At 43.1% G+C, this 27,476-nt stretch overlaps 2 long non-coding RNA genes across 2 annotated transcripts in view; one reads left to right on the top strand and one right to left on the bottom strand.

Annotated features, from left to right (window-relative positions):
• Positions 1-12,222, top strand: part of LOC115296876 — a 39,171-nt gene extending 26,949 nt beyond the window's left edge. Inside the window, exon 3 of the long non-coding RNA XR_003911114.1 lies at positions 11,747-12,222. This is a non-coding gene — a long non-coding RNA (uncharacterized LOC115296876). The remainder of the gene's footprint in view (positions 1-11,746) is intronic.
• Positions 1-22,426, bottom strand: part of LOC115296875 — a 37,865-nt gene extending 15,439 nt beyond the window's left edge. The window contains exon 1 of the long non-coding RNA XR_003911112.1: positions 22,147-22,426. This is a non-coding gene — a long non-coding RNA (uncharacterized LOC115296875). The remainder of the gene's footprint in view (positions 1-22,146) is intronic.
• Positions 22,427-27,476: the final 5,050 nt, after the last annotated feature.

Here is a 27,476-nt window from a genome sequence, read left to right as displayed (position 1 = left end):
GCCCAGCAGGGCCAGCCCTTCCCCAGCCTGGTCATTCCGCTCTGCGCTCCGGGCGGCGGGCGGGAAGTCCCGGCAAGTCTCTGGGTGACCGGCTCTCCGGGCTACTTGCTCGTATCTCAGCAGACGCTCATGATGAAAAGTCTAGAAGACTTAAAAGTACAACTTGCTACTTACATAATTTTGTGTATAAGGAAAGCAGTAGGAGGGCTTTTGAGCATCTCTTAAATCACAACAGAAAAGTAGTTCCATCCTTATAAGGCCAAACCTTGGTACCTCTACTGTACAAAACAGGGTAAGTCCAAAATGGCATGGAAGGTTGTAGAAACATTATCCTGCCCACAGAACTACGTCACTTTAGGAGCGTCTGGCTGGCTCAGCACAGCGTGTGACTCTTGATCAGGTTGTGAGTCCAAGCCCCATGTTAGGCATAGAGATTACTTAATTAAAAAAAAAAAAAAAAGAACTATGGCACTTTAAATGGGTATTTAAAATAAATAATAGAACATAAAGAAAAACTTTCCTTAGAGGGACAATCTACAAATCAGAGGGAAAATTCTAGAATTTTCACGCCTTAAATTATATGCCCTACACTGTCCTTATTAGTACTTTCATAATACTTTTCATTTTCAGCTCAGAAACAAACAGATGTTTTTAAAAACCAAAAACTCAAACTTCAGAAACACAGAATTACTGGTTTTTTTAAGCTGTTAAAGTAATAACACTCAAACAAAACAATCACGTTTGGTGGGGACGGTAGGAGACGGAGCTACGCCTGTGAAGGATGGAGCCAATTCAGAACAACTCAAATACTGATTCATAACAAAGGAAATTTAAGCAATAACAGTCATATGCCCAGGAATACTTACTTGGAAATCAAACTCCCATCATCATCCCTGGAAGCATTTCCAGAACTTTCCCTCAGGACACAAGTTTTTATCTTCCAGTATAGACAAAACCCAAAGCACAGCAAGACCCACAGCGGACTGAGGAGGTGAGCCCTGAGGGGGCAGCCCCCAGAAAGACTCGGCGCCCGGACCTCACACCTCCAGGGGCCGCACTGGAGGACCGCTTTCTCCCGACCCGCTGCTGCCCCCCTCAGCAGGGGTCCTCGGTGACGGTTAGCTTACTTCCCCAACCCAGCAAAAACAAAACAACACAACCAAGAAAGAATACCAATTAAGGCTTTAGTTCCTCATTTAAAGTATTTAAAGCATCTAATTGTAAATTCAAACTGGGAAAACAAATCTACTCGCTTCCTGGCAAAAAGAAAAAAAGATACTCTAATGAGAACATGCTCCGTGTTTTCACCAGCAGGGATAATCTCTGTTCACTGTGCTGTGTATCAATAGATGGATGGGTAGAGAAGATGTGGACTATATACCATGGAATATTATTCAGCCATAAAAAGGAATGCAATCTTGCCCCTTGCAATGAGGTGGATGAATTGAGTGATACTGTATGTCTTTCCCTGACTGGCCTCCTGGCGGCAGCACTGCCCAGCAGACACCACCTGGAGGAAGTGACTACCAGCCTCTCTTTCAGGAGGCTGTGGTGCGGAGGGTAATCGACCCTCTCTCCTTCACTAGCATATTCCAAGGCCAGGTAGTGGTTCCTGGGTTTCCATCTCTTCAGTTACCTTCAGGATATTGGGATGACCCCAGGCATTCATGCTTTGACCTCTGAATAGTCTCTGGAGGCTGGAGGAGCTGATCTTGTTAAATGACCTTTATGACTACCTGTCCCAGCCAGGATGCGCCAGATCAACTTCACCTCAGCAGAGCTGATCTGGCTGATGGTCTAGAGGAGCCGTAATTGTCAATACGGGTTTCCTTGTCAGCAGAGGTGGCCCGAATGCCCTGCAGCATGGTGACCTGCTAGCTGTATGAAGGATACCAACAACCTTAACTGCCAACACTAATAATAGTAAGAAACAGTGCTAACAAACTAAATCTTAAAAAATATAGGAAAAATGTTAAAAATGAGAAAAAGAAAAGGAAAAAATTAAGTTAAAATTTTTTATGTTTATTTTTGAGAGATAGAGAGTGAGTGGAGGAGGGGTAGAGATAGAGGGAGACAGATCATCTGAAGCAGGCTCCAGACTCTGAGCTGTCAGCACAGAGCCCACCGCAGGGCTTGAACTCATGGACCACAAGACCATGGCCTGAGCTGAAGTCAGATGCCCAATCCACTGAGCCACCCAGGCACCCCAAAAGGACAAATTTTTGAATGAGACAAAAAATAATAAAAAGATTGGAAAATTAAGGAATCAAATAAAAATACAAGCTAAGAAAACACATAAAAAAGAAAACTAGATAGTAAAAATGAAAGAATAAAGAAAATAAGACTAGAACAAAGAAAGTGAGGAAATTGAAAGAAAAAAACCCCAAAAACTTTAAAATGGAGAATGGGCGCCTGGGTGGCTCAGTTGGTTAAGCCTCCGACTTCAGCTCAGGTCATGATCTCACAGTTCGTGGGTTTGAGCCCCGAGTCAGGCTCTGTGCTGACAGCTAGCTCAGAGCCTGGCGCCTGCTTCCAGTTCTGTGTCTCCTTCTCTCTCTGACCCTCCCCCTCTCATGCTCTGTCTCTCTGTATCAAAAAAGTAAATATTAAAAAAATAAATAAATAAAAATAAAATGGAGGATAAGAAAAAAGAAAAGAGAGCAGGAAAAAAATAACAAAATAAACAAAAAGTCAAAGAGGAAAGAAGCTGTGGTCCACATCCTTCAGGTCACCAAAAGTCAGCTTCCTGGGCCCCAGGTTCAACAACGGACTTGTACAGGTGCGTGGAGCCCCTTAACAATGGTTCCCCATGAGGTCATAGCAAGAAATGCACCGTTCACGACGGGGGATAGTTCCCAGTGCTTTTCTCACTTGCTGGCCTCACGAACACCTTACTCTTAAAGGACAAAAGTCGGGGGGGGCACCCCAGAAGGCTTTTTGGTTATGTGGATAGAAATCAATAGTTACCTTATGAAAAATTAAAACCTGTAGGAGGCTTCAGTGGTGTTTTCATTTCTAGTTGGAAAAGCTTTAATAATCTTTGACTTTTAAAAACGCACATAGTGAGGGCTGAAGGGGGAAGGGAAAGGAGCAGGGTGGTGATGGTCAAGGAGGAGGGCACTTGTGGGGAAGAGCACTGGGTGTTACGTGGTAACCAATTTGACAATAAACCATAAAAAATAAATAAATAAATAATTGAATTAGAGAAAAAAAAAAGAGTGCATAGTGTCTTCACTTGGTATATTCAAATCCTTTTTCTTTAGGTTCTGAGTGATTGGTTTCAAAATGATGCCAGGACTTAACTGGCATATGTGTTGCATAAGACACAATAAGGTGCATTATCAACATCTATAAAGTGGAGGAGAAGATGGCTTTCATCATATTTTCAGTTCTTATTTGCAGTTTTGCTCAGAGTCTTTGGAGAAAATTCCTTTCTTCCATGAGCCAGAGACCTCGCTACGTGCATTTTAGTAATCTGTAAGGGTGGAGAGTGGGTTGAGAAAGTTACTCTTTTTCTTTAAGTCAACAAGCCATAAAACTCCATGTTTGCATTATTCAGCAGAGGTGTGGACATGGGTGCTGGGTGCCCAGGCATGGCCCTGGTGCCTCAGGGGAGAGAAGGGAGAAGCTGCCAACTTATTCCTAACACTTCTTTCTTTACGTGGATTCAAGTTTCTGACCTGCATCATTTCCCTTCTCTCTGAAGAGCTTCTCTTTACATTTCTTACCAGGCAGATCTACGAGCAACATGTTCCCTCCGTTTTTGTTGCTCTGAGAAAGTCTGTTTCTCCTTCACTTTTGAAGGGTTAATTTCACTGGATCCAGAATTCTAGGTTGGTGGGGTTTTCTTGCAAGCATGATTTGCAAGAAGTCTGGTGGAAATCTTTATCCTTGTCCCTCTGTCGGTAAGGCACCTATTTCCTCAGGCTCTTTTCAAGATTTTCTCTTTGTCTTTGATTTTTCTGCACTTTGGCATTTATTTTCATTTTTATTTTGTTTTGTTTTGAGAGAGAGAGAAAGAGGGAGCAAGTAAGCGAGGGGCAGAGAGAGAAAGAGAATCCCAGAAAGGGCAGAGGGAGAGAGAGAGAAGTGGGGCTCACCCGAAGCAGGGCTCAAGCTCATCCTTATGTGGGACTCGAACTCACTAACCATGAGATCATGACCTGAGCCAGAGTCAGATGCTGAATGACTCAGCACCAGGCACCTTGATTTCTCTGCAGTTTGAATATGATATATTTTGGTGTCGTTTTTTTTTGGTATTTTCCCACACAGTGTTCTCTGAACTTCCTGGATCTGTGGCTTGGTGTTTATCATAAATTTTTTAAAATTTGCAGCTCTTCTTACTTCAAATGTTTTTCCTATGTCTTTGTCTCTTTCTTCTCTTTTTTTGAGAAGAAAGATGCATTACACCTTTTAAAATTGTCCTGTAGTTGTTGGATGTTCTGTTCTTTTTATTATTTTTTTTTCTTGGTTGTCTTTGCTTTCTAGTCTGGGAAGTTTCTATTGATGTATATCCCCAAGTTCACTGACTTTTTTCTTGGCATGTCCAGCCACTGATGAGCCCATCAGAGGCATTCTTCATTTCTGTTAGTGTTTTTGATTCCAGTGTTTCCTTTTGATTCTGTCTTAGTTTCCATGCCTCTGCTTACATTACCCATCTGTTCTTGCATGTTGTCCACTTTTTCTACTACAGTCCTTAGCATATGAATCAGCTATTTTGAATTCTTGGTCTGATAATTCCAAAAATTCTGCCATATCTGAGTCCAGTTCTGATGCTTGCTCTTCAAGCTGTGTTTTTCCCTTTTAGCATGCTTTGTAATTTACTTGAAAGCTGGACACGATGTACTTGATAAGAAGACCTGAGGTAAATATGGCTTTAGTGTGAGGTTTTATGTTTATCTGGCCAGGGGTTAGGCTGTGTTTACTCTTTGCTGTAGCTGTAGGTGTGTTAGAGGTTAAAATTTCCCTGTTGTCTCCTCTGTTGTCTTTCCCCTCTGCTGTCTCTGGGTTTTCCTAGGCATTTACTCAATAAGATCTGAGGCTTGTAGTTCTTTCGAAGTAATCTGTTATTGTACAGGAGACTTGCTACTAAGGTGAAGAGGTGTGGAGAGAGGGGGAATGTTCTTGACCTAGTCTATTAGACCTCAGTTTTTAATGAGCCTGTGCCCTAGGCTGTGACCTTCACAAGGAGATTCTCAGGAACCACCACACTCCCCTGCCCTTAGTTAAGACCGGAGAGTTTTGGGGTGCTGGAGTTGGGTATTTCCCATATCTCAGGTCTGCTGGACTCTGGTTCGGTCCCAAGATGGTTGGGCTTGAGCAAAATTATGTCCCTTGAGGGCCTGCTCTCGTTAAGAACAGAATGCTCTGGGCATATTTTAACATGGCTACTTCTCTGCTCCCCTGTGGAAGACAAAAGGGAGTTTTTCCTCTGAGTTTCTCTCTGAACACCTAGTGGTGTTCCTACCTCCTGGACAAAGGCTGACAGAAGGCTCACAAAAGACAGGACCCCTCTTCATTTCTAATTCCTAAGTTGGTGCACGCTGGACCTCTAGTAGTTTGTCAATTACAGCTTTAAGTTTTTTCTCTCCCAGTACTGGCTCCATGGGTAGCTTCTGTTCCTACTAAGCAGAGTTTCAGTAGTCACCTGTCTCTCCAATTTGGAGACAGCAGTTTGCCCTGGACTTCACTTCTGTCGTGAATCTAAGAAAATTTGCTGATTTTCAATTTGTTCAGTTTTTAGCCTGTTGTGAGGACCAGAGCAACAATTCTAGCTGAAAACCAGAAGTTTTCTTTTTCAAGTTTGTTTTTCCTATTGCAAAGAATGATGCCATACACGTTCTTATACATGTTATTTGATCCACAGGTGCATGCATTTCTGTTACCCCAGGGGTGAGGTACCTGGGACTCAGGATGTGCTAATTTTTAGGTCTACCATACAACGTACTTCCTCTGGCTGTAAGACTTCCTGCTCCACATCCTCATCAATGCTTGGTGTTCTAGTGTTTCTAATTTTAGCTATTCTGGAGGATGTGTGTAAAATATCATTGTGATTTTACTTGAATTTACATAATTATTAAGGAAGTTGAAGACCGTTTGGATATCTTCTTTTGTATATTATGTGTTCAGGTCTTCAACCCAGTTTTATATTAAACTTTGTCTTTTACTGATTGATTCATAAGAGTTCATCTTCTATCTGCACATGAGCCCTTTGTTAGTTACACGTATCTACTCTTACTGTGAATCACTTCCTCACCATCTTAATATCTCTTAATAAACAGAAATTCTGAATTTGAACATAGTCCAGTTTTTCAATATCTTTTCTTCTCCTATTCCAGCTGCTTTTTGTGATCTGTTTAAGAAATCTTTCCCTACCTCAAGGTCATAAAAATAATTTATCTTATCTTAGGAAAGTTTCTTAACATTCACATTTGAAGCTACTTTTTCTCTGGAATTGATTTTTGTAGATGGTATCACACAGATTTCAAGAGTTTCCTTTTTATAGATCACTGTCCAAATGACTTAGCATCATTAATTGTTGTAATATATTTTTATCACTAACCCACAGGACAATTGACCCTTGAACAACGCAGTTTGAATGGCACAAGTCCACTTATATATAAATTTTTTTCAGTACTGTAAATATATTTTCTCTTCCTTATAATTTTATTAATAACATTTTCTTTACTCTAGCTTACTTTATTGTAATACAGTGCATATAATACATATAACATTCAAAATATGTATTAATCAACTGTTTATGTTATTGGTAAAGCTTCCAGTCAAAAGGAGGCTGTTGGTAATTACGTTTTGGGGAAGCCAAGTTTATACACAGATTTTCAATGGCATGATGTGTTGCTGCCCCTAAGCCCATGTTGCTCAAGGGCCAGCTGCACTTGCTTTATCATAGATCACATGTCCCCATGTGGGTGGGTTGGTTTGGGGGCTCTGATCTTTTCCATTGTTCTAGTGGGTTTTTGTTTTTATGTTTGAGAGAGAGACAGAGCACCAGTAGGTGAGGGACACAGAGAGAGGGAGACACAGAATCCAAAGCAGGCTCCAGGCTCTCTCAGCTGTCAGCACAGAGCCTGAAGCAGGGCTCGAACTCACAAACTGTGAGATCATGACCTGAGCCAAAGTCGGAGGCTTAACCAACTGAGCCACCCAGATGCCCCTTATATAATCTTTTAAATGTTAAACTTATCCTTCAAGAAGAAAACCATTTTAATTAAGGTGTATAACTGGTCATTCGATCTAGATTGGTGGGTTGATCTGGCATTTCATGGGAATCTCCAAATCGTAGGAGAGACAAATGGAGCTCTTGATTATTTCCACAGAAGTAGGGTTCTCAAATTCCCGGGAGTCTGTGGACATATTATTCATGAGCTAAGATGTCTCAGAGATATTTTTAAATGTCTTATTTTAGATGGTAATATTAAAAAATTGACCTAAGAATATTTTGGATATTCTAGATGACCTTTATTTTTATAACCAAGTTGTGTGATTTCTATGGCCAAAATAACAAGAAAGCCAGAGAGTGATATGTAAATTTCTTTGTTTCCATATCAAGTATTACAGATTCGCCAAAAACCTGTAAACCTCATTTCACATGATTGACATTAAATAACTACTGGATGAGCGAGGGCTTTAAGTTGCCCAGTGTTTTATATGTCAGTCTGGTGTGCAGTAACTCAGCAGGCTTTAATAATCATTGATATTATTAGTTTCTTTAATATGAGGATAGATTACAGCAATAATAGTGAGTATGCCTTCAGGGGAATCTATTCCAATCTTACAAATTTAATAGTGTGACAAATATTTTCATCTCCTTCATGACAAATGTGTTGTCCCAAGACAGACTCTAACAACCCGCCTACCCGCGCAGACGAGAAGCCGCCCAGACCCTTCAGTCTGCCTGTGAGTCAGTCCATGTGTCTGAGGTTGAACCCTCCAGCAGACAACTGAACGCAAGAGTGGCTTCCGGCGACTCTGACTGCTGGCTCATTTCCAGAGGCAGGGGGCTCAGACCCTTCTATCTCCCACTGAAACTGCCGTGTGGTTCAATATCCTGGGGTGCTTACTTTTGCTGTTTATGTATAGAAATGGTCCAGAGGTCAAGGGCAGGGAGAGCCTTTGGCTGAAGATGCAGAGTATACAAACCCTTTGTCAAAAACAGAAGCACAGTTGAGAGCTTCTTTAGCTCAAAGGTGTAAATCCATGTTCCATTTTATTTATTTAAAAAAATTTTTAATGTTTATTTATTTTCGAGAGACAGAGCATGAACATGAGCAGGGGAGGGGCAGAGAGAGGGAGAGACAGAATCTGAAGCAGGCTCCGGGCTCTGAGCAGTCAGTACGGAGCCCGACACAGGGCTCAAACTCATGAGCTGTGAGATCATGACCTGAGCCGAAGTCGGACACTTAACCTAGTAAGCCACTCAGGCAAGAAAAGCATATGGAAAATGTTCAGGCACACGCTGAGGTTTGACTTTTGGGCTTAGTATCCTTTGTCTTGGGGAACAAAAAGTCATCATCTGCCGGCCCTCATCCAGGGTCCGATGCTCTGGGTAACAGTGTCCCCCACAGGAATGTAAGCCCATCATTTCTCGGGGATGAGCGGTAGATGCCAAGTGGTATTTGACATGCTTCCCAGAAGTCTGCTGCTGAGCCTCCACAGCCAGTAGTGTGCCCTCCTCAGTGCTGAGAGGAACAACAGGAAAGTGTCCTATTCATGGCCTGAACTTTGGGGTTTCTAATGGAAGTGTTTCGAGGGAACGTCTTGTGAGCAATGATCAATCTGCTGCAGAAAAAAGTAAATCAGAGCTGGAAGTAGAACAGGGTCTTCCACGCTGGCCTGGGGCTGAGTGACTCAGATGGACATGGAGGAGCCAGTAATGAGTCTTTGTGATGGAAACTGGTGACTGCTCAGGGCCTCAGGGACTGAGGCTCATCATACATCACTGGGTTTATGGAAGTCTACAGCCAATCCAATAACTAACACGTCTACTGTTAATTATTTATTAAGGGTTGCTTTATTAAGGGGAAATGAGAGTGGGGAAGGAGGAAAAGGAAGAAAGCCCAATGGGCAACAAGCCCACTGATGATTAACAATATCATTGTGGCATTATTCTGACTCACAGCTTGCTTCAGGTTGGAGTTTGATTGCCGTTTTCAATGTTCAAATTGCTAATTTGGTTGCTTAAGGTCTTGCATAAATGCTTTAATTAGACCACTGTGGTGCAGGACTTCGGGACTTACTTCTGACCTTCCCTCCGCCCTTTGCCCTACTCTTCATTGTTCTAAAAAATGAAAAACCAGTTTGGTTGAATATATACTATTGAAGTTGCATGAGAGCAGGGAATAGGTCTGTCGTGGTCACTGCTGTATTCCCAGGGCTTAGTACGACATGTGGCCCAGAGCTGGTTCTCAAGAAATATCAATTAATTAAATACTAGTTCCCATACTGCCTGGCTTCAGACTTCTAAAACAATATGAATAGGGCCACCTTAGTAGTTGAGCATCAAATTTTGGCTCAGGTCATGATCTCACGGTTCGTAAATCTGAGTCCTGCATTGAGCTCTGTGCTGACGTTCAGAGCCTGGAGCCTGCTTCAGATTCTGTGTCTCCCTCCCTCTCTGCCCCTCCCCTGTTCCCATTCTGTGTGTGTGTCTCCATCTCTCAAAAATAAACATTTACAAAATTAAAAAATAAAACAATACTAATAGCTTCCAAGTAACAGCAACTTCTGTGGAGAACAAAGACAAAAATGTAGAAAAAAATTAAACTTCCTCACACCTTACAGCCCATTGATAAATCCTTGAGAGGGGCACCGTGACCTTCCTCCAGGAACTCAGCTGCCTCAAGGTTAATATTTTGCTAAGGGCAAAAGGAAACCTAAGCTTGACATTAGCCCAACTTACAGGATCCTGTAACTCTTCCTTTACATATAAAAATCCCTTTGGAAACTTCCTTTATCTCTACTGCCCAGAATATATGTTAGCAATCATCTTCCAAGTATATAGCCCACTGATACACATCCCAAGCGTCTCATGGCTGACGGTTTACTAGACAGTAGTAAATGGCCTTATCCTAACAATAGGTAGCCCCTCAAGGTCCTGGAAACCTTGTTTCCAAAGTCCTTTATAGACGTATGCTATCCCTAACCCCTTCCCAACGTGAAAGTAGATAATCAGCCTCACAATCCCAGGACAGCTCTTTCTGCCCAAGGGTCCTGTCCCCGTGCTTTGATAAAACCACCTTTTTTTTTGCACAGAAGATGTCTCAATAATTCTTTCTTGGGGTGCCTGAGTGGCTCAGTTGGTTGAGCCTCCGACTTCGGCTCAGGTCAGATCTCACGTTTGTGAGTTCGAGCCCCGCATCAGGCTCTGTGCTGACAGCTAGCGCAGAGCCTGGAGCCTGCTTCTGGTTCTGTGTCTCCTCTCTCTGCCCACCCACTCTCGTGCTCTGTCTCTCTCTGTATCAAAAATAAATAAAACATTAAAAAAATTAAAAAAAAAAAAGAATTCTTTCTTGACTCTTCACTCCTAGACTCCAACATTTCACATCAGTGAGCTTCATACCAGTTTCCCTTGGAGTACCATTAATTTATTTTCTTTTAATGTTTATTTATTTTTGAGAGAGAGAGAGAGCACAAGCAGGGGAGGGGCAGAGAGAGAGGGGGAGAGAGAATCCTGAGCCGGCTCCACAATGTCAGCACAGAGCTTAATGTGGGGCTTAATGTGAGCTGAAATCAAGAGTCAGATGCTTAACCGACTAAGCCACTTGGGTGCCCCTACACTTATTTTTAAGGCAGTAACTCCTTTATTTAGATTAAGGAAACAAATGAAAAGAAGCAATATGCTGTAGGCCCACTTACTCAGTATTCAGTCATATCAGACATTTTTCATTTTCAGCCAGAAGTAATTCTGACAAAAGACCCACTAGCAAATGCTTAGACAATCTATAAACGTGGTATTTGTTACCCAGCCTTGCAGGCTTAACCCAAACATTGAGAGTAAGTCAAAAGAAATGAGCCACACAGGCAAGTCTTCTCAAAATCTGGGGGATGATGTCCTTCAGAGACCAAGATCAAGTGCACTTTGAAAGGCCCCTCTTCAGAATGACCCACCTAACTTTCCAGGCTTTAGCATCACCCTCTGCTCAGAGAGGCGCTCCTGAAAGAGGGCTTCAGCCACCTGCATTCTGGCATCAGCCTGTACTTTCTGATGAGGAAGCATAAGACAGGCTGAAGGCAAAGTACAAGCTAGCACACCGCCCCCTCCCCACTGTGGGACATGTATGATATTCCTTAGGCACTCCTGGGGACCCCAAAACAGGGAAAGGACAAAAAAAATGGTTAAACTAGTAAGGGTCTCCACCAGTTTACAAGAAAAAGGTAACCATCAATAGCCCAAAGTCCAAGAACTCCCTACTGTCTTAATGTTAAAGCTTTGCTAGAGGGAAAAACAACTTTGGCTTGGCCGCAGCTAGGCCTCTGGTAATCTGTGAGCGTACGAAAATCCCTTTAGGAATTTCTTCTTGACTTTGTCTCCCCTGACTCCATATAATAGTCGCCCCCCACACTTATAGCAGCTCTTTCTGCCCACAGGTCCTGTCCCTGTGTTTTAATAAAATCACCTTTTTGCACTAAAGACATCTTCAAGAATTCCTTCTTGGCTGTCAGCGCCAAACCCCACCATCACCCCCAAAACTCATCACTTTCTAACTGATCAAGTCCTTCTTTCCAGCTTCTCTCTGAACTCAGATGGGAGACCCTGCATCCTCTGTGGGAGCCAAAACTACCACCTTGAGAATCAAGAGCTGCCTGAGCCAGGAAGACCCCCGTGACTGACCCCATGGCCACAACGACCTGACCTTCATGGCCCACATGCACAAACACACTCACCTCTGTCTGACATCCTCCTGACTTAAACCTGGAAGGATCATCAGCACTTTGGAGACAGACTTTGAGATGCTAGTCCATGTCCTCCTGGTGTTGGTCTCATGGAAATAAATTCCTTGTTTCATGACACCTCATCTCTCTGCCTGTGGATTTTGTCAGCAGCAAGTGGCCCTTCCTGGTCCATCTGGGACCTGAAGCCAGGCACAGTCCCCATCCCCATCCCCATAGAATATAACTGGTCATTTTTCAGAACCCCAGTTCATCTCTTTCCACCCATGGGTCCTGTCCTGGGCTTTAATAAAATCACCTTTTTGCACCAAATACATCTTCAAGAATTCTTTCTTGGCCATCAGCTCCAAACACAACCATCGCCCCAAAACCTCATTAGCCTCCATCTTAGGAGGTGGACTGCAGTGAGATCTCTGCCCAGCAGGAAAGAGAACAACTATCTTAAGCAATCGGATCCTTGAGGTGGGGAGGATTTGAATTGGAGACCCTGTAGAGACTGGTAGCACTCACTAGTCAGGGCAGAAGCAGAAGACAAGCAGAAGGAAAAGTGGCAGAAGTAATGAGTCAGGACAAGCTACGACCAACTATTGTCTGGAGTAGCCCCGGCTCCAGAAGGAGCAAATGTCCAATCTCCAGAAGACAGCTGGTTGTGGACTTACACAGCTGCTGTCAGATGGCCAGAGCCGAGCTGCCCACAAATGACCCTCCTTCCAGGCCCCCCAGCCCCAGATGGAGGGCTGTCTATGTTCTTTCCCCTCCTGTCTCCTTAGCTAACCTGGAAGAGCCTTTTTTTTCTGAGAGAGAGAGGGTGCAAGTGAGCAGAAAGAGAGTGAGAGAGGAAGAGAGAGAGAGAGAGAGAGAGAGAGAGAGAGAGAGAGAGAGAGAGAAGCGGGGCTCACCCAGGGCTCATATTTTACCCAAAATGGGGAGATCATGACCTGAGCCAATGTCAAATAGTTAATGACTGAGACACCCAGGTGTCCTGCAAGAACCTATTTAACACGTGTATCAATAAGATCTCTCTGGTTCTAGAATTCTAGGTTTGTGCTGAGCACAGTAAAAACTCATTAATGCAAACCACTTTTGTTTAGCAAAATTTTCTTTTTTTAATTTTTTTTAAGTTTACTTATTTATTTTTGAGAGAAAGAGAGAGAGCATGAGCATGAGCAGGGGAGGGGCAGAGAGAGAGAGAGAGAAAGAATCCCACGCAGGCTCCAAATTGTCAGCATGGGGCCCAATGTGGGATTTGAACTTACTAACTGAGATCATGACTTGAGCTGAAATCTGAACACTTAACCAACTGAGCCACCCAGGCGCCTTGGTCAGCAAAATTGTCTTATAGATAGCTCAGCTTAAAGAGCGGGCAGAGGAATTATTTAAAGTATTTCAGAGAACAAGCTATTATTTTAATATGTTAATTTAAAACTACTTTATTTATTTAAAATGTATTTCCCAAGGAACTTCATTTAAGTAAAATGAATAAATATTGTTAACGTTTATGCTTTTTTTTCTCTCCCAACAAATATTTACTGACCCTCTCTTTGGGCCAGGCTCTGTGCTAAGCATTAGAACACAGAAATATGGAATCAATCAAATATGGTATAGTGCTATAGGTTAACTTTTAAAATAAAATAAGGGATGCCTGAGTGGCTAAGTTGGTTAAGTGTCTGACTCTTGATTTTGGCTCAGGTCGTGATCTCAGGGTCATGAGATCAAGCCCCATGTCAGGCTCCCCACTGGGTGTGGAGCCTGCTTAAGACTCTCTCTGCATCTGTCCATCACCTGGCCTGCATGCACACACTCACCCTCTGAAAACAAACAAAAACCTGTTGTAAAATAAAATAAAAGTGCAAGGTAAGAAATATATCAGAGTGTTGGTTTTTGCTGCCCACAAAATATTTATCCATGTGTGTTGTAGACTCTAAGTCTAAAGTGCTTTCTTGTCCAGCAAGAAAGCGGATGTAGGATTAAAATTCGAGAGATGGCCTATGCCCTGGAAGAGACTAGGGCCCAGAATAAAGTTCCTTGTTCCATATTTATTAAGATCCGTAGGCTCACAAATGTGATGGGTGTGGACAAAGAGACAGAATCTGTGAACATTAACTCATGGGCATGAGGGAAAGGGGGGTTTGAAGATACATGGTGTTAGGGGTTTGGGTCAGTATAAACCAAAATCGAGGTGCCAGGCGCATGGATGCTAATGGCTGGCATGGGACTCCACATCTGTGTAACTTTAGCTAGCCTGGGGGAAAGACAGAGCCTGGAACCTCAGGGTCAACAGGCACCTTTCTTTTGCTAAATAGCTCGGCTCTAGCTGTGCCCTATATATAGCCCTATTTACCTGTTCACCTAATTTGGTCCTTCCTTCCTGTGAAAGCAGCTTTCTGCTATAGTCCTGAATTGGGGGCTGTTTTCACCCTCAATACCTAATCTTGCTTACATCATATACCTTGTATTGGGGCTTTTGACTCCCTCTCTATTCTTGGGGCCTTCCCCATCCCCTTCCTGGGGGCCTTTGCCTCACCCTTTCTATGCTTGTTTACCTAATCTGGTTTACCCAAACTTGGGTGTGAGCATCCTATGGCTTTGTGATTCTTTTTGCCTTGTTAACCCATCAGTGCCGTCTCAGGAAATTCCTAAGCTTATTCCCCACATATGTATATACGTATATACAACAAAAGATATGTACGTGTGTGTGTGTGTGTGTGTGTGTGTGTGTGTATAGATGGACGAAGGAAGGAAGGTAGGAAAGAAGAGAGAACCTTGCCCTCAAGCAGCTTAGAGATTGGTTGGGGAGACACGTGTATGAAAGACTGCATTGCTGAGACAGGGGTATATGCACAGTAGGTTAACAAGCTTAGAGGAGGAGTGTCTCAGTCGCCCTGGGCTGGGGTCCAGAGACACTTCCTGGGGAAACTGACTGGTAAAGAGGTTTAAGGCTGAATCTCGGTGACCAGGTGGAGAGAAAAAAGAGGACATCCAGGCAGCTACACATAGTGGAGCCCACACAGCAGGAATCGTGGGAAGTAGTCAGTTCTCATTACTCACAGGAATCATATCCCGTGAACTCAGCGCAGATACTGAATTAGGAAACACCGGAATATTGCTCCTAGGGAAACACAGGTTCCTGGGAGCCTCCAGTCACAGTCCTGTCAATCAAAACCCCTTTTGTTTTATGTCGGCTCATTTGCCAACATCCTTGCAAAGGAAGCTTTTATCAGCATTGAAAACCTGCCTTGCACAGAACACCTCACCTGTATAATGCTTGCAGGTGTTTCTGAAATTCTTCCAGAGCCTCCTAATCAGTCTCACCTGCAAGTTTAACGACTTTCACGCCATCTCACCTTTGAAACATGCAAGTGCCTAGAGGCAGCCATAGCTGAGAAGAGTTTAACATTTCCCTGACCATAAATTTCTTTGGCTTTCCTCACAACACTGCTCATTATGCTATTTTTCTTTAACCATGTCATGAATCCACAAGTTTGCTACTTTTCCATCTTTTTCATAACTTCATCACCCACTATCGATGTTACTTAGTGCCTTCTGGAATGGCCTCATGTGCAAATCGGTGATTTCCTTTTTCTTTTTCTGGAGGTACCCATACCACTGATTCACTAACATTGAACTCATAGCCGATGGCCCTGGAGCTTGTGCTGAACGGAGCTCATCTATCACATGTACTTTCTTCTCCCTAAGGCACGCCATTGTCTTCTTGCACTTCAGGACCCCTGACATCACTTCAGCCTACACTTGGGAGCCATTTTAAACATGGAAATTGTTAATAAAAAGCACAAAGATATGAAAAGTGTTACACTGTACAGACTATGGAAAGGACACTTTTTACAGTCGGAGCTTAAATGAAAAGCAGAGTGTTGTCTGGGCAACGTCAGTTAGGACTGTGCCCCTGAAGGAGTCATATCTTCACCCTCTCTGCACGTCTGCGAGTAACTGCCAACATGCCAGGAATATTGACTTGGGGATTACAGATACATCACAGAGAGCAGGCAAACTGGCAAATACGGAATCCGCAAATAACGAGGACAGACCACAACGCGAGCAGACGGAGAGGTCTGCTGTAAGCGAGAAGCCTCTTGTGCGAACGCTGTGCAGAGTGACATGACCTCTGCTGTGGGAAAGACACTTTTTCTAAGTGTACCACGTGGTCTGGGGAGGGTTAGAATGGAGATAGGGGAGAATGGCCATATCCGGGTGAGGGTGAGGGTGAATGGACTCAGGACAGAGGTTTGAGGCGCTGCCCTGAGAGCCATCCGAGTGCAGGTGCCAGCGCTGGCCTGGGCCTGAGTGGTGAGCGGGCCGGTGGCTGCGACAGCCACAAAGGTGGGTAGTTCCCCAAAGATGAAGCCTGAGGGGTTCTGGCACAGAAGAAGAGGCTGGAAAGGAGATCAAGAGAGTGTGGCAGGAGGAGGAGGACCAGGAGGGCCTGGCATGATGGAGGGCAGGGGAGGAGCATTCCCAGAAGGAAGTGAGCACAGTTAGTGTTCTGACGGCATAAACAGAAAGTCATAGAACTCTTGACCCGAAAGGGACCCAAGAGATCTTTTAATCTAATCCCCTTATCTCTTCTGATGAAGAAATCGAGATTCAAAGATGTGAAGTGAATCGCTTGAGGTCACACTGTGATTTCATGGCAAGATCCCAGATGCCTAAGGAATAATAAAACACTTTTTCTAATAAATACTATAAAATTTAAAACTGTTTCTATTCAGTCATGCTGGACTTTTTCCTTTTTCTCAGTGGGATTTAGTGAGATTTTGTTGATGTCTCAGAACAACTGTTAACCTTCCCCTGTACTAAGATGCTGTATAGTCAACCAAACTGTGCTTCTAGACCTGTTTATAGTGTACATTGAATAAATGATGCTCGAATGAATTTTTAAAAACTTAATAATATAAAGTCAATTCAGCAACATGCAAAAAACCTGTAAGAAACTGGACCACTTTCTTACACCATACACCAAAATAAATTCAAAATGCATAAAGACCTAAATGTGAGACCTGAAATCATAAAAATACTAGAAGAAAATCCCAGGCAGAGAACATGAAAGAAAGTAACTTCTTTGACATCAGCCTTAGTAACCTGTTTTCAGATATGTCTCCTGAGACCAGAGAAACAAAAGCAAAAATAAACTTTGGGATTACATCAAAATAAAAAGCTTCTGCACAGCAAAGGAAACAATCAACAAAACCGAAAGGCATCCTACTGCATGAGAGAAGATATTTGCGAATGACATATCTGATAAAGGGTTGGTATCCAAATATATATAAAGAACTGATATACTTCAACAACCCAAAAAAGAATAATCCAATTAAAAAGTGGGCAGAAGACATACATAGACATTTTTCTAAAGATGACATATGCATGGCCAACAGACACATGGAACAATGTTCAATGTCACTTATCAGGAAAATACAAATCCAAACAACAATGAGATATCACCTCACACCTGTCAGAATGGCTAAAATCAATAACACAAGAAACAACAGTGTTGGTGAGGATGTTGTTGGTGAGGATATGGAGAAAAGGTAACCCCTTTGCCCTACTGGAGGGAATGCAAACTTGTCCAGCCACCGTGGAAAACAGTATGGAAGTTCCTCAAAAAGTTAAAGATAAGACTATGCTACAATCCAGCAATTGCACTACTAGGTATTTACTCAAAGAATACAAAAAACATTAATTGAAAGGGATACATGTACCCCAATGTTTATAGCAGCATTATTTACAATAGCCAAATTATGGAAACAACACAAGTGTTTATAGATTGATGAATGGATAAAGAAGATGTGGAATATACATATGTCATTGTACATATGTGTATATATACAATTGAATATTCCTCAGTTATATAAAAAGAATGAAACCTTACCATTTGCAATGACATGGATGGAGCTAGAGAGTATTATGCTAACTGAAATAAGCCAACCAGAGAAAGACAAATATCAAATGATTTCACTGATATTTGGAATTTAAGATACAAAACAAATGAGGAAAGAGGGAAAAAAAGAGAGGCAAACAAGCAACAGACTCTTAATTACAGAGAACAAATTGATGGTTACCAGAGAGGGGGAGGGAAGAGGGTGGGTGAAATAGTTGAGGGGATTAAGGAGTGCATTTCTTGTGATGAGTACCAGGTGATGTACAAAAGTGTTGAGTCACCATATTACACACCTGAAACTAATATTACACTGTGTGTTAACCAGCTGGAATTTAAATAAAAACTTAAAAAAAGAATACCCAGTCAACTAATATTCAACAAGGTATCCAGGAATACTCAGCGGGGAAAAGATAATCTCTTCAATAAATGGTGCTGGGACAATTGGATGCTCAATTGTAAAAGAATAAAACTGGACCCATATCTTAAACCACTGATAAAAACGAACTGGAAATGGATTAAAGACTTAAATGTAAGACCTGAAACCATGAAACTCTTAGAAGAAAATATAGGACCAAACTCCCTGACATGAGTCTTGGTAATGATTTTTAGGATGTGGCGCTTAAAGCATACGCAACAAAATAAAAAATAAAGAAGTGGAATACATTAAACTAAAAGGCTTCTGGACAGCAAAAGAAATCAACAAAGTGAAAAGACAACTTACAGAATGGGAAAAAATACATGCAAATCATATATCTGGTAAAGGGTCAATATCCAAAACATGAACAACTCATACAACTCAACAGCAAAAAATTAAACAAACAAATAAATAAATAGTAAAGGGCCTGAATAGGTATTTCTCCAAAGAAGATATACAAAAGGCCGATAGGCCCTTGAAAAGATGCTTACATCAAATTAATAGAGAAATCCAATCCCAATGAGGGGAGCCCGCCTGGTTCAGCCAGTGGCACATGAGACTCTTGATTTCAGGGTTGTGAGTTTGAGCCCCATGTTAAGTGTAGTGATCACTTAAAAATAAAGTCTTAAAAAAAAAAAAACACCCACACTGAAATACCACTTCACGCCTGTTAAAATGGCCGTCATCAAAAGACAAGCGGCAACAAGTGCCGGTGAGGATGCAGAGAAAAGGGAAGCCTGCGCACTCCTGGTGAAAGCGCAAGTTGGCGCCGCCACTATGGAAAACAACATGTGGGCCCTCAGCAAATTAAAAATAGAACTACGATATGGCCCAGCAACTCCACTTCCGTGGATATGTCCAAAAGCTGTGAACACGCTAATTTGAAAAGACACTTGCGCCCCATTTCCACTGCAGCATTGATTGTCATAGCTTAGGCATGCAACTGATCTAAGTGTCTGCTGCTGGACGAGTGAATAAGGAAGCCGCTGCGGTGTATCTACGTCTACACAACGGGGTATTTGACATGAAAACAAAGAAATCCACAGTCAGCACAGAGCCCCACGCAGGACTCAAACTCATGAACTGTGAAATCATGACCTGAGCCTACATCGGATGCTTAACTGACTGAGCCACCCAGGCACCCCCGAGTGAGTTCTTATATGCTCATCAAACCGTACATTTTAGTTTTAAAATGTATAAATTATACCTCAATAAAACTTATTTTGAAAACAGCAAATAAAAAAGTTAGAAGTTCAAACTAAAAAGTAATTATTTTCTAAGTTATTTTGTATACAAGGGCCTGAGGGATAGAAATATTTAAATATTCAGATATTTGGATCAAATATGTGATCCTTTTTACGGCTTTAAGGAAACAACCTCTACCTTATTCTTCTTTCCTTCCCTGTAAAACAGGAATGATGCCATCTTGCAAGATGGCTCATAGTTTATTAATCCATGTGAAAGTTTTGAATAAAAGTATTAAATACTTGATAAATATTATCTGGTAAATATTATCTAACTACATGTATAAATAATAGCATTTTACAGCTAAGTTAAAATGATAAGTTACAGCCATTTGAATATATATACAAATATATGCATATATATACCAGTAGGAAAAGAAAGGCACAATTATCAATGAGTGAAGAGAGAAAATATCTCTCATGTAAGACTATTTTGATCAATATGAGAAAAATATCTTGTGATTGATCTCTTTTCACTTAATTGTTTAATGTCATTTGGGACCCGTCTAACTCACATGAAATTGAATACAGCTGGAAACTATCTCAGCTGCTGGCCCTTTTTCTCTAGTTAATGAAGAGAAGCCAAATGACGACATTCTCCTGAAGATAAGCCATTTTAGTTATTCAGCATTTGCCTCTGCTTTAGGAGTCCAGGACTATACAATGATAGAGATTTGCATTTCTAGACAGAATGTTGCTACAAATCAGAGTTTCTCAGCCTTCGCACCCCTGAGATTTGGGGCAGCCAGAGAATTCCTCATTGTGTGCGTGTGGAGGGGCTCATCTGTTTATTGTAGGATGTTTAGCAGGACCCCTGGCCTCTACCCACTAGATGCCAATAGCATTCCCACCCCAATGTGCCACAACCAGAACTGTCTCTAGACATCGCCAAATGTCTCGCCCCCACCTCAAGCCACTCCTACCATAACCTTTCCATGCACAAGTGGGCCCCCCCCTTTTACATGCACTGAGGACACAGGCCCACAGGTGGCAGTAGGTCTGTGCGTTCCAAATTGGCATTTCCCTCTAGTTGGGCAGATACAGCAGCCCCCAGATGCTTGGACACCCACTCTTCCCACCCCCAGGCAGTAGAGGCATAATAGGGGCTGGCTGTCTGCACATTGGAGGAGCTGGGGTTCTGAGTAAGTCTTGTCTGCTCACAGCACTGCCCAGGTTCTCCCAGGATGCATGACTCACCTCCTTACACTAAAACTAAGGCATTCTTGTTTTTCTCAGTTCTCCAAAATACTTACCTAAAAAGTTTCCTTTATCATCAATTACGTCATAAACATGTTGACATGTTGTCCGAACAAAAATCAAAAAGATCTTTGGGTTTTCTATTTTCATACATTAGAACTTGAAAACATGACTAGAGGAAAGCATGTATAGAAACACATAAAGAAAGTGTTATACTAGGGGAGCCTGGGTGGCTCAGTCAGCTGGGCAACCAGTTCTTGATTTCTGCTCAGGTCATGATCCCAGGGTCATGGTTCAAGCCCTGTGTCAGGCTCTGTGCTGAGCACATAGTCTGCTTAAGATTTTTTTCTCTCTCTCTTTTTCCTCCACTTGCACATGCTGTCTTTAAAATAAAAATTAAAAAAAATTGTTTTTGTAAACAAGAAAGTGATATCTTAGTGAGCAGTCTTAGATCTGAGTTCCCAACAGTCAAACTGACCATATTTCAAAGTCTCAGTTGCTAGGTGGCTAATGGCTGCCATGTTGGACAGGGCAGACTCAGCACATTTCCGTCACCACTCAAGTTTTATCTGCCAGCATTCTCTCAGATAATACCTCAGCCTTATTTTATAGATGAGTAAGTCCTAGAGGTTGTATAAAATAATCCAGCTAAGAAAGGTGCCTGGCTGGTTCAGTCAGAGGTGCTTGCAACTCTTGATCTCCAGGTAGTAAGTTGGAACCCTAGGTTGGGTATAGATTACTAAAAATAAAAAATAAAATAAAATATATAATAAATAATAATCCAGCTAAGGGAAACAATAGCTTGCAGCAAAACCAAGACTGAGAACCCAATCAGTAATTCCACACCTGCGCTTTCTCCCGTATACCACCTCCTGGTAGGTCCAAGCTCAGAATGCCACAGGGAGTTCTGGCCATTGTAGCTTTTTTTTTTTTTAATAAAATTTTTTTTAATGTTTTATTTATTTTTGATACAGAGCAGAAAGAGACAGAGCATGAGAGGGGGAGGGTCAGAGAGAGAAAGAGACACAGAACCGGAAGCAGGCTCCAGGCTCTGAGTTAGCCGTCAGCACAGAGCCCGACGCGGGGCTTGAACCCACGAACGTGAGATCTGACCTGAGCCGAAGCTGGAGGCTTAAGCGACTGAGCCACCCAGGCGCCCCTATTGTAGCTTTAAAACTGGCGTCAGAGGTGGAAAAACAAATCCCAAATAATTAAGATGATGGACCAACTCTACATAAAATTTTAATCCGGTTCAATAACCATGTGTTGTATGCCTGCCGTTGTGAGGAACTTGGCTCCGCGTAGAACCCCTGTCCTTGTCCAGGACACAGACTGAAAACCTTTAGTACCATGTAGTCAGAGCAAAGATAAACGGGAGCCCAGGGTAAAGAAGGTGGGAACAGTGCTCAGCATGCCTAAAACACACAGGAACAAACCGGATGGTGGCATGGGTAATTTTGCAACAATCTGGGTTTGGTTCTGCTCACCTGTTAGCAGCAGGGAAATCCCCATCTCTGAGCAGACTGAGGCCTCGGTCCTCTCCACACCCCTCCCCTGCAAGGAAGTCCCGCCTCAGGGTAGCACATCTGGGGCCTTCCCAGCTCACACATCTCCCCCCAGGCAATGGCTCCCACTGCATCACTGCCCCGTCTGGACCTGCCCTGCTTCGTGGCGTCCTGTCTGCAGGCAGAATGCTTCTGGGTACCTGCGGGCCAGCCTCCTCTTTCCCTTTCTCTTCATATTCCCTCTCTCCCTTTCCCTTTCTATCTCTTTCTCTCCCTTTCCCTTCCTCTTTCTCTCTCCCTTTCCCTTTCTCTTCTCTCTTTCTCTTTTTCTCTCTCCCTTTCCCTTTCTATCTTTCTCTCCCTCTCTTCCTCTTTCTCTTTCTCTCTCCCTTTTCCTTTCTTTCTCTTTCTCTCTCCCTTTTCCTTTCTCTTTCACTCTACCTCTCTCCCACTTTCTCTTTCTCTCTCTCACACCCCCATGCCCAACCTCTCACCAAATTCTATTCCTTTTCTTTAAAAGTTCTAGAACCTGGGTCACCTGGGAGATTCAGTCGGTTGAGTGTCTGACCCTTGATCCCTGCTCAGGTTGGGATCCCAGAGTGGTGGGATGGAGCCTGTGGAGGGGTCCACACTGAGCATGGATCCTACTTAAGACTCTCTCTCTCTTCCTTTGGTCCTCTCCCCTACTCGTGGTTTCTCTCTAAAATAAAAAATAAAATAAAATAAAATATAAAATAAAATAATAACATAAGTAAAATTAAAATAAAAAATATTCTCAAACCTACTCTGTCCCCATTACCACTTTGTTCCAGCTCCCGCCATCTCTTTTTAAAAAATTATTTTAATCTAATGTAATTTAAATTTAATTATTTTAAAGTGTACAATTCACTAGTGTTTATTCACAAAGTCATACAACCATCGCCATTGTCTAATTCTGGAACATGTCGCCTCCCACACCCTCAGCAGTGACACCCCATCCCCCTGCTGGCCTCTCCGGACACCTGCAAGGCTACTCGATGTCTCTCTAGATGTGCCTGTTGCAGGCACTTCATATAAATGGAATCACACGTTACATGATCTTGCGTGACTGGCTTCTTTAACTCAACATAATGTTTTCAAGCTCCGTCTTCCCTGTAGCACCTGTCAGCATCAGCATCTTATTTCTTTTGTGGCCAAATAACATCCCACTGTAAAATATGTTTTATTTTTCTATTCATCGGTTGGTGGACTTTAGGGTTGTTTCCACTTTGAAGCGATTGTGAAGAGTGATACGTGACCATCGCTGTACACGTTTCGGTGTGGACATGAGGTTTCAATCCTCATCTCTAGTAACCCTAGTGAATAAACCTTGCCGTTTTCCCTGCCTCCAGGCTTATCTTCTCACCCCCTCTCCAAACCAACATCAGACTCTTTCAAACATAAATCTTCTAAGTGTGTAAATCAGATCATGCTGAGTCTGTATTTTAAAATTTTCAATAACTTTCCATTGTACTAACAAAAAGTAAAAACCTCAATGTAGCCTACTTCCGTAACCCTCTTCATTTACAGTCGAGGAAACCGAGGCTGTAGCACGCGCAGCTCTTATTTCTGCGAGCCAGAGTCTCTCCCACCCTTGTGAGTGTCCTGCCGCCCCAAGATGCTTGCGCTTTGGGCACACTGGAGCCGGAAAGGGTGCAGTTTAAGACCACAGGGTAGGGGCGCCTCGGTGGCTCAGCCGTTTAAGTGTCTGACTCCAGACTTCAGCTCAGATCACGATTTCACCGCTCATGAGCTTGAGTCCCCCATCTGTGCAGAGCCTGCTTGGGATTCTGTCTCCTTCTCTCTCAGCCCCTTCCCTACTTGCTCTCTCTCTCTCAATAAATAAAAACAAACAAACAAACAAACAAACAAAAAACCCAAAAGGATAAATGCTGGAGGAAAAACCAGAAGCGGGCTTTTAACTCAAAGGTAATAACAGAAGCAGCTGCAGGTTGGGGCCTGGGGCGGAGGTACAGGAAGAGGAATCTTCTCACTAAGGACGTGGAGCCTGCAGGCACAGGCAGGAAGTGCTTCCAGAAATGTCAGCACAGATGAGAAGAGGCTGTGTCACAAGGAAGTTTGGGGGAGAGGTCCCAGAAACACACATCAGGGGAGGAAGAGAAGGTGACCGCAGGAAAGTACGTGGAGGGGCTCTGCCAGGCGGGAGGCCAGGCTGCCATCCTCCGTCCATCCCTCTGGGCTCCTGACCCAGCCTGAGAGCGGAGGCCGCTGATATCCAGCTGCAATTTTTCAAACCAATTAAGGAGAAGCACTGAGGCCCCTGGAGGGCCTGCTCTCTGCCTCTCCTGAGTCAGCAGGCTCAGACCAGGACCTTTGGGGATGGCATCTGAAGGCTCTAACTGATCCCCTCAGAGTTAAAAATAAAAAGTAGCAAGCAGCTAGTCTTTTGACTAAACTGCTGCAGGGGGTGTCTCTTTTTCAACAGAGGTTTTCCATCAGAGATGCCAGAGAGTGGCTTCCCCGCTGCACTAGGGGCACGTGGGCTCTGGTGCATTTTCTTTTTCATTTGCACTGTCTCCTTCAGGAGGCCTCCTGTCCTGAATTCATCAACTAGCCATCCCATTTGCCACAAGTTAAGTTCCATATGGCGTGACACTATTGCCACTCAAAGCAAGCCCGACTCTCTCTCAGCTGAGAAAAGTCACAAAGACTCTCTGCTCCGTCTTAAACCTGAAACAGTGGAATGTAACAGAGAAAGTGGGCCAAGCCACCCCTTTTGGTCATTTCACAAACCATGGACCACACCTCGGACTGTTGAGGTTTTACTTTTCTTCCAAATTGTCTGGCATCGTGTGGATGTTTCCTCAGAAAGAAAAAAAAAGGTCCTGTTCACCAAGCTTGAGATCAGAATAGAAAGGTCTAGGCTTGCATAGTTGGGAAGGGAAATGAAATCAGAGCATTCACCAGCCTTAGGGGTGATACCCAGACTTCTCTTTTTCCCAAAACACAAAAGCCAAAAATACTTTTTCTGCTTTGCTGTAAAAATTTAACGGCAGCAAAATCATCACTGACTACAGTTTATGAAAACATGGCTCAGTACAATGTAATCCATATAAACATGGGATCCCAATATGGCCCAGTCCTGGCATGGTGCTGCCTTCCAAGAAATAACAGGCTGACGTAAAAGTATGGTTGAGAGGAGTCCAGATCTGTATTTAGTCTCTTGAGGGAACTTGAAAGAGGAAACAATTTTTAGACACAGCACAGATCTACAAAAGGTTCTATTTCCTCATCTTTCTCTCCCCTCATGCTCATGCCTTCCATCAGAGCTTCCCATGGACCCCGCCTCTGATGCCCAGCCCACCTGGCCCCCTCCCTCTTCCCCTCCCCCCTCTCTGCCCATCTCTTTATTCTGTCTATCCATTGGACCTTTCTGGATTCTATCATTTTCTCGTTTTCTTAGCACTTGGATTCTGTACAAAATAGACCCAAAGAACCAGGCATTGATGTATAAGGAGGAGGTGGCATGAGAGAGAAGGAGGGAAGGTTACATATATGCAATTTTATGCTCTTCTCTTGTTGGGTTTTTGTGAGCCTCTGGCAGGAAGAGAGCACAGTTACTGTATCTCCCAGAGGGGCTTTGCCTTATCCCTAATCCTATTGCTGTCTTTTCTCCTTCCAGTTGATCAGGATTCCTGCCCAGGACTCTAATGTTTATTTATTTTTGAGAGAGAGACAGAACGTGAAGAGGGGAGGGGCAGAGAGAGCGGGAGGAGGAAGACACAGAATCTGAAGCAGGCTCCAGGCTCAGTTTTCTGCACAGAGCTTGACGTGGGGCTCGAACTCACAAACTGTGAGATCATGACCTGAGCCAAAACCGGACGCTTAACTGACTGAGCCGCCCAGATGCCCAGTGCCCAGGACTTCTGAAGACACTCTCTGAGCATTTCCAACATTTGTCTTTGCAGACCAGGGAGCAAAGATACTGGCTTAAGGGTCCCTGTGTCTAGCAAGATGAGGGGAAGTTGTGCTGATTTCCAGGGGCCTTTGGCCACTAAATGACCCATGCTGCCACACCTAGAGCACACTGGGAGACGGTTCCAACCCTTGAAATCTGAGAAGGCTGGCGTGACACACTGGGCGTCCGGCTCACCAATTCCTTCCCATGGAAACCACAACAAAGACTCTTGCCCACAGCTCTCCGCTCTCCATCTGCCTCCAGATCAACCCTGGTGCTTCCCCTCATGGTGTGTCATGCCCCCTCCTCCTCGGAAGTTGTGAGTAGTAAACCATCTTTTCAAAGGCCATTGTCTCCTAATCTGGTGGCTTTAGCATACACAAATTTTCTATTAATGCATTATTGTTTTAAACACCTCCTAGGAAACGTCTTATCCCCACTACCACATCAGGGGTCCAACTTCAAGAAGGTGAGGCTTACCTGCTTCATTTCAGGATTTCCACATATACCCTGGTGCCTGGGTCTGACCTCTGTGTGTTGAACTTGTTCCAGGAAGATGGTCATGGTTTCTTTCTTTTCTTTTTTCTCTTCTTTTCTTTTCTTTTCCTTTCTTTTCTTTTCTTTCCTTCCCTTTTCCCTTCCTTCCCTTCCCTACCCTTCCCTCCCCTCCCCTCTCCTCCTCTTTCCTCTCCTCTCCTCTTCTCTCCTGTCCTCTCCTCTCCTTTTCTTTCCCTTCCTTTCCTTTCCTTTCTCTCCAGCCCTGATTAACTTTGACAAATGTGAGAACTTAGTCCATTTGGTTTGTGATGAAATCCAGGACTGATTCTCCATTCTCTGTTCTCAGTTCTCCGGGACTGACCTGACCCAGTCACTTCTGATTTTCCAAGCCTGGCTCTGGTATCATCTGGTGGAGGGAACGCTTTAGCAGCCTGTCCAGTCTGAATGTAAACATGAAGCAGTCTTTCCTGTTTATTTTATCCAACTTCCTTTGCCATTCTAGAAAAATTTCTTAATTTCTTATAAAGTTACATGTACTTTGAAATTAGATTAAAAGTCAACTTCTACCTGATAATTTCATAAAAGCATCTTTTAGATTAGTGGCCAATTCGTATTTATGAGTATGTTTTGTATGTATTATTATTATTATTTTGTATGCTCTGTATTTCTATCATCAGTGCATTTTCCTGGATCTCTCCTGGTTTTAGCACTGAAAAGTCCTGTACCCTAAACCTGAGAAAACCAGTTCTATTTCACAAACATATCTAATGTTAAAAGTCGACTCCCAAACCATGAGTTTGCCTTAAAATTTTGATTCTAACTCTGGTGAAGTCTCTACATATCCCATTTGTTTTTCTGGTGGTTGTTCCAATCTGTA

Source organism: Suricata suricatta, chromosome 7 (genome assembly GCF_006229205.1).
Source record: "Suricata suricatta isolate VVHF042 chromosome 7, meerkat_22Aug2017_6uvM2_HiC, whole genome shotgun sequence".
In the NCBI taxonomy this organism is placed as follows: Eukaryota; Metazoa; Chordata; class Mammalia; order Carnivora; family Herpestidae; genus Suricata; species Suricata suricatta.
This window is presented reverse-complemented; position numbering and strand designations above follow the sequence as displayed.